Genomic DNA, 8,112 nt, shown 5'->3' on the forward strand with positions numbered 1-8,112 from the left:
TATAACACTAGTTTTTGAAAGGTGCATCTGAAAATCAGTGATGTTAAAAAATGATGTTAAAGGATGCATTTAGAATCTCTGAAATATAGTTTTTCAAAATCTATTATTACTAGATGTCATATGCACATAAGCACTTTACATAGGAAGGAGTGGAAACCTGAGGATAGAAATGAACTATTTATGAGAATCCTAAAGACTCGGAGCAGAACTGCCTACATAATTTGTAGGGCCCAGGGCAAAATGAAAATATGGGACCCTTTTGTCAAAAAATAAGATTTCAAGATGAATTAAACCAATCATGGGACCCTTCTAAGTGTGGGTATTTGTGCAACCACATAAGTCAATGCTCAGGAAAGTGGCCCTGACTCACCACATCTGACACATGGAAACTTCAGAGTCCTCATTGCTGCAGTGTAGCCTTGTGGTTAAAAGCACAAATCTCAGCTCTGCCATTAACATTTTCATGGCACTGAACAAATTAAGTAAATATTCTGAACCTAATTTCCCATCTGTAAATGAGGATAATAATAATACCTATGAAATAGGGTTGTTGAGAGATTTAAGTCAGTTTAAAATATACAAAGCACTAAAAAGAGATAAACTGATGACCTGGGAGGCTTACCCCCACACAAACACCACACACCCACCTTTTGATCATTTAGGAAAAGGCTAGTTCCACAGGGACTCTGAGGAACAGCATTAACATTGATATGCAAACTCCCTGGTTGAGTTCCTCGGTTACTGAAGATTATTTCCTGTGCCAGATGTTTCCATTATTACATAGTTGGCTGCATGTTTTTAACTTCTTTACCATGCTTAGAATCTCTTCTGAAGCTCCTCCCATGGTTTAGCAAGATGGTCCCAGGCCAAAATACACCTCTGTAAAAATGGTGAAAGAATGGAAGGATGATCATTCTGCTGGATATATATGGATATCTTGCCTGTTGCCATTGGAGAGTGTGTGAGTTCCTTTGCCCAGCAAGTACACAAGACAGTACCAGGCACGACATAGGTGCTATGTATGTTTCCTGTTAGCCATTACCTGATAAGACTATATTTACCCTGCCTTAATGACGTGGGGATTTCCCTGAAAAATAGTTTCTTATTCCTCCTTGTATTAGTTTCATGTGGTTGCTTTAACACATAACCACAAATTTGGTGGCTTGAGACAACATAAATTTATTCCCTCTAAGTTCTAGAGGCCAGAAGTCTGAAATCAAGGTGTTGGTAGGGCAACACTCCCTCAAGGGCTCTGAGGATGAATCCATTCTGTGCTTCTTTCTAGCTTCTGGTGGAAGCCATCAATCCTTGGCATCCCTTGGCTTTCAGCTACATATCTCCAATCTGCCTCCACCTTCTATTCTGTGGATGTCCTCTCCTCTATGTATCTGCCCCTAAACTTCCTCCTCCTCTCTTATAAGGATATATATGATTACATTTTAGGGTTCACCTATATAATCCAAGAAAAGCTGCTCCTCTCAAGATCTTTAATTTAAATAAATATATATACATATATATATATTTATACATACATAAATATATACATATATATGTACATATTTTTTTGCCATAGAAGGCAATACTCACCTTTTTCACCATATAAGGCAACAGGCACAGGTTCTTGGGATTAGAATCTGGACATATCTTTTGGAGAGCCATCAGTTAGCCTACCTCATTCCTCATCTACCACACATCTTTAGTCTCTACCTAAAGGAGCATTTTTCAACTTGTTTGTGCATTAGAATCACCTAGGGAGCTTTAAGAAATCCTGATGCCAGAGTTCCTCCCCAGGAATACCAATATAATTAGTTTGGGAAATGGTCTGGGCATCAGGAATCTTTAAATCCTCCCAGTTGATTTTGAAACTTAGCCAAGGTTGAGAAACATTGAATTAGGTAACAGCTTAAAATTCTCTAGTGATTGTCAACTGAAAGACAACTTTGAAAAGAGGCATTATACCAAAAGATTTTCAGTGCATTTTTTTTAGCAGTTTATATTATAAAAAATCTAGGGAGTGTAGATAGGGGGGATTCTGATTACATAACAGATATCCCTATGAGACTCTCCTATAATAATTTCTGATGTATGGACTTTGGTTCTTCCCCTTAGCCCTTACTCGGTGTGATCAAGGGATATTCTCCAAGGTAACTACACCTAGGGAAAGAGAAATACCAAGACATTTTAAGGAATTTTAAACATAGACTGTGAAGCAACACTGTAGATATTATGACATTATTATGTCAAGCAGCTGTATCATTTTAGACATCACCAGAAATGTAAGCGAGCTATTATTGCTCAACTTACTTTTCAATTAATTATTATGATTATTGTTAATATTATTATCAATGTGTGTGAATGACATGGAAACTCATTTTAGAAAATGTAGTATTGATTCACATTTTCTTTTTGAGATATAGGATATTTTATATTCATTCAGATTTCCTTTCTTGGAATTCCTTTTCATGCTTTGTCCTATTTTTTTCATTGAGTTTACATTTAGTGTAACTTTACATTTAGTAGTTCTGGATATATTCTAGATATTTAAATATTTTCAGTTATATTTGTGCTAATTATTTCCTCTAATTTAGAGATGTTTTTAATAGACTTTTTGTTTTTTAAAGCAGCTTCAGGTTCACAACAAAATTGAATAGAAAATACATAGAGCTCTCATATACCCCTTGCCCCATATATAGCCTCTGTCATTAGCAATCCCACACCAGAGTGGTACATTTGTACCACCTGAAGACCATAGTTTACATTAGGGTTCATTCTTGGTGCTGCATTTTCTATGAGTTTTGACAAATGTATAATGTACACATAGCCACCATTAGAGTATCATATGGAATAGTTTCACTGCTCTAAAACCTTCTGTGACCTGCCTATTCACCCTTCCCTCCCCCCACCATATCTACCCTAGTGTAGGTTATTTTTATTTATTTATGCATTTATGTATGTATGTATTTATTTATTTATATGTTTGTTTGTTTATTGGTGGAAAGGAGGAGAGGCAAATAAGAGAAAAATACATGTAGAAGAGTAAACTGCTATTCGATGTGTTCCTTGGAATAAAATGGAGTGGGTGAGTGGATTGGGAATGTCATGGGAAGAGGGCATATTGCATTTCCAAATGGGGTAGTCAGGAGAGACTTGAAGAAAAAGAGGGAGTTAGTCATGTGGGTATGTGAGGAAGAACCTTTTGGGTGATAGACTAGTAAGTGAGAAGATCTACCTGCATTTATGCAGTAATGGCAAGGAGGCCAGTAGGACCGGCAGGGTGAGGAATTAGCAAGAGGTCAGATTACTTAGGCCCTTGTACTCAGCTATTCACTGAGATTTGCCAAGAATTTTGGGTTTCCTCTGAGTGAAACAGCAAGATTTTGAAGAGGTTTGAGCAGAAGAGTGACATGATTTGATTTATGATTCAAAAGGATCACTCCAGATGTACCATTGGGGATAGACAGCAGTGTTATCAAGTATAAAAACAAGAAGACTATTTAAGAGATGTACTGGAACCCAAGCAAGAGATCACAGCATACTGGCTTTGGGTTACAGTGGAGATAGTGAAATATGGATTCTGTGTATATTCTGAAGCAAAAGACAACAGGATTTCCTGAAGGTTAGATGTGAGTGAGAGAGAAAGAGACAGTTAAATTAAGGATAATCCTATCTCCCTGTATTTAACTTGGAAAGACTGATGCAAAAAATCTGGTTTTTTTTCATGTTCATCTCATCATGAGGAGCACCCAGTGCCCAGTAGCAGCTGTGCCAGCAGGACCAGCAACAGTGGGGCAGCATCCAGATTGGGGGTGGGGAGTTCTCAGTCTTCAGCAGCAGTGATGATGGCATCCTAACCTGACACTTATTTTAATATGAATTGTATGTAATCTGGCTGCCAAGCCACTTTTTGCTCTTGCCCATTTCCCAACCATTATTTGAGCTATAACATATACTTTAAATAAAATTCATTGCTGCAGAGTTAACTGGAGTAGGTTTCTGTTATTTTCAAATAAGAAACTTCGGTTACACAAAGAGTCTTCTGAGTCTCTAAGCATAAGGACAAGGACTATATCTCATTCTTGTTGTATGCAGTGCCCAGTTATAGTCATGAGTCAAATATGCATTTTGATAAATAAAGGGATAACTTATTATTAATGGGGTAAAATAGTGAATATATTAAATTATTTGATTAAAAATATCTAAGGTTGTGGGGCGCCTGGGTGGCTCAGTTGGTTAAGTGTCTGACTTCGGCTCAGGTCATGGTCTTAGGGTCCTGGAATCAAGCCCCACATCTGCTCCCTGCTCAGTGAGGAGTCTGCTTATCCTTCTCCCTCTCCTTCTGCCCCTCCCCCTGCTCATGCTCTCTCTGTCTCTCTGTCAAATAAATAAGATAAAATAAAATAAAACATAAAAAAAAATCTAAGGTTGCATTGTTTTCCTAAATGCCTAGGACTTTTATACCATGGAACTTCTTGCCTATTGAAAATTATGTACTAGCTCAAAATGGGGTTTATTTAGAAGATAAAAAGGCAGTACACATTCAAAATAAAAAAAAAAGTCACCTGTTTTACTTTTAATGTATATTTTATGTGTATTCTTGAATTTCATACCTCATCTATTAGAGGAGCAACCTTCAAATTGTAGTTTGCTTTCTGAAAGTTTTTACTTTTTGTCTTTTTTTTCCAAATTTATAAGCCACAAAGTCTAAGAAAACTAATTTTATAATTATTTTCTGTTTTTTTAAATAAATAGACACATATATATATAATGTATATTTAATGCTCTTTGGTAACTATGGGAAAGTGTATAGTTTGTCAAGGCAAGCATATAAAATTGTAAGCATGAGTACCACTGTGACAACATAATGGAAAAATCATATTCATAAAAATCTGAGATACATTTTGAAGAATGTGAAAACATTTCTTACACCAAAATATCTCATTTAATAGACTAACTGGAGTATATGAATTTGGGTTAGATATCTCTTATTAAACTCATAAAGTTATACTGCACTAATTAATATTATAATGGCCAATAAGAAAATTTAACTTTTATGTGGTCCATTTGAGTTATTCATTAAATATTTACATATTTTTAGAAAACTCTACAATTATTACATTTATGTTGAAATTATTTGTATAATTTACAGACGCTACATAGTTTTAATAAAGAGAGAGAAAAATAGTGATATGATCTCAGTTACATAGTAAATACCAGGCGATGACAATTCCAAAAAAATATATTCTGTTACAGAGCGTAAAAGAAGTAAATATGCAGGTAGTAAAATATACAGCAAGACACATCATGACAGGTGGGATAAAAGAAGCTTTAATTCATTCTCTCTTTCTCTCAGATGTTAGATAAATGATGGATGAATAGTTGAGAGTGAGAGAAAGAAGGATCACTTGCTACATATAGATCTATAAGTAGACTTTGAAGACATGAGCTCACTGTCCTCATGGTTTATACTTTTTTCTTATAGCTCCCTTTGTAGAAGATAACTGAAACCAGTGCCACTTCCTTCTGAAGACATTATGTATTTCTTCCATGATACTAAGCTTTTGAAAATGGAAATAACTTTCTCCTTAAAAAGAAAATAGTGGAGGAGGAGCAAGATGGCAGAGGAGTAAGAGACCTAAATTTCCTTGGGTCCCAGGAATTCAGCTAGATAGAGATCAAGCCATTCTGAACACCTACGAACTCAACAGGAGATTGAAGAAAAGATTAGCAGAAACTCTCTGAACAGAAAAGTGACCACTTTCTGGAAGGTAGGATGTGCAGAGAAGTGCATCTGAGGCGATATTTGGGAAGATAGACCATGGTGGATGTAGGGGGCCTCCATCAGCCGGCTACTGGCAAGTGATAGAGCAGTGGAGCACAAAATCGGAACTTTTAGAAGTCTGCTCCACTGAGGGATGTCCCTGCAGTGGCTAAGCAAGGGCTGGAACCCTCACTGGGACAGTGTGGTCTCAGGACCCTCGGGGTCACAGAAAGACCTGGGGTGCCTGAGTGTGGCAGAACTCCCAGGGATCGGAGCAGGGAAGCCAGCTGCAAAGACGGAGCCGAGGAACAGGCTCTCAGCTCAGAGTTGCCATAAACAGAGATCCGTGGCACAGTCAGGCCACTGCTCCTCCAGCAGGGACCCAACAAGCAGCAGATCCAGGGAGACTCCCCTTCCTCCCCCGGGAGGACTAGCGCAGGAGCGCACTGCAGGGATCTGCTGGGTGTGGAGACTCCAAACCGGGTCATGTGCCAGAGATAGAAATGCTCGGTCACAGGCCGGGTGAGCATGGAGTGTGGCTGGAGACCAGGGAGACAGGAGTGATTGACTGCTTTTCTCTGTGGGCTCACTGAGGAGTGGGGCCCCGAATTCTTGGCTCCTCCAGGGCGGAGATTGAGAGGTCACCATTTTCACTCTCATTGGCCAAAGCTGTAGGGAAAGTTTACAGGGAACAAAAGCTCCTGAGAGTAAGCCGAGCAGATTCCTTAGCCCAGCCCTGGCAAGGGCAGGGCAATTCTACCTCCGGCAAAGACATTTGCGAACCACTGCAACAGACCCCTCACCCAGAAGATCAGCAAGAACAGCCAGCCAAGACCAAGTTTACCAATCAATGAGAATGGCAGAACTCCAGGGCTAGGGGAATACTGCACATAGAATTCATGGCTTTTTTCCCCCTGATTCTTTAGTCTTTCAAAGTTAATTTTTTTAATTTTCTTTATTTTCTTTTTCTATTTTTTCTTTGAATTTTTCTTTTTCCCTTTTTCAACCAACATCTTATCAAACTCTTTTTAAAAAATCTTTTTTATTTTTCATTTTTAGAGTCATATACTATCCCTTTATTGTAGTTACCCTTATTATTGGTATATATATAAGTTGTTCTCTCCTTAAAATTTTGGAATACAGTTTCTTCTAACAAAATATACCATAAATCTCTAGTGTATGGCTTTTTCTAACCTCCTGCCTGATTACATTCTCTCCTTTTTTTGTTTTTGTTTTTTTTTAATTTCTCTTCTTTCTTTTTTCAACCAACTTCTTATCAATTCCTTTTATAAAATCTTTTATAATTTTTATCTTTACAGTCATATTCCATCCCTTCATCATATTTACCCTTATTTTTGTACATATATAAGTTTTTCTTTCTTTAAAATTTTGGGAGGCAGTTTCATCCAACAGACCAAAATATGCCCCAAATCTAGTGTGTGGCATTGATTTATTCACCAGCTTGATCATATTTGATCACATTCTTTTTTTTTCTTTTTCTTTTCTTTTTTCTTTCTTTCCCTTTCTTTTCCCCTGGTCTCAGATCTGTTCTGATTTGTTTAGTGTATATTTTTCTGGACTCATTGTTACCCTGTTAGCATTTTTTCTCTCATTCATCTATTCTCTGGACAAAATGATAAGTCAGAAAACTCACCTCAATAAAAAAGAACAAGAGGGAATACCGACTGCCAGGGACCTAATCAATATGGACATTAGTAAGATGTCAGAACTAAAGTTCAGAATGATGATTATAAAGATACTATCTGGGCTTGAAAAAAGCATGGAAGATATTAGAGAAACCCTTTCTGGAGAAATAAAAGAAGTAAATCTAACCAAGTTGAAATAAAAAAGGCTATTAATGAGGTGCAATAAAAAATGGAGGCTCTAACTGCTAGGATAAATGAGGCAGAAGAGAGAATTAGTGATATAGGAGACAAAATGGTGGAGAATAAAGAAGCTGAGAAAAAGAGAGACAAACAACTACCAGACCATGAGGGCAGAATATGAGAGATAAGCGATACCATAAGACAAAACACTATTAGAATAATTGGGATCCCAGAAGAAGAAGAAAAAGAGAGAGGGGCAGAAGGTATATTGGAGCAAATTATAGCAGAGAACTTCCCTAATTTGGGGAAGGAAACAGGCATCAAAATGCAGGAGGCACAGAGAACCCCCCTCAAAATCAATAAAAATAGGTCACACCCCGACATCTAATAGTAAAACTTACAAGTCTCAGAGACAAAGAGAAAATCCTGAAAGCAGCTCAGGAAAAGAGGTCTGTAACCTACAATGAGAGAAACATGAGAGTGCCAGCAGAGCTATCCATAGAGACCTGGCAGGCCAGAAAGGACTGG

The sequence above is a fragment of the Leptonychotes weddellii genome, chromosome 1 (assembly GCF_054177405.1).
Source record: "Leptonychotes weddellii isolate Sample4059 chromosome 1, ASM5417740v2, whole genome shotgun sequence".
In the NCBI taxonomy this organism is placed as follows: domain Eukaryota; kingdom Metazoa; phylum Chordata; class Mammalia; order Carnivora; family Phocidae; genus Leptonychotes; species Leptonychotes weddellii.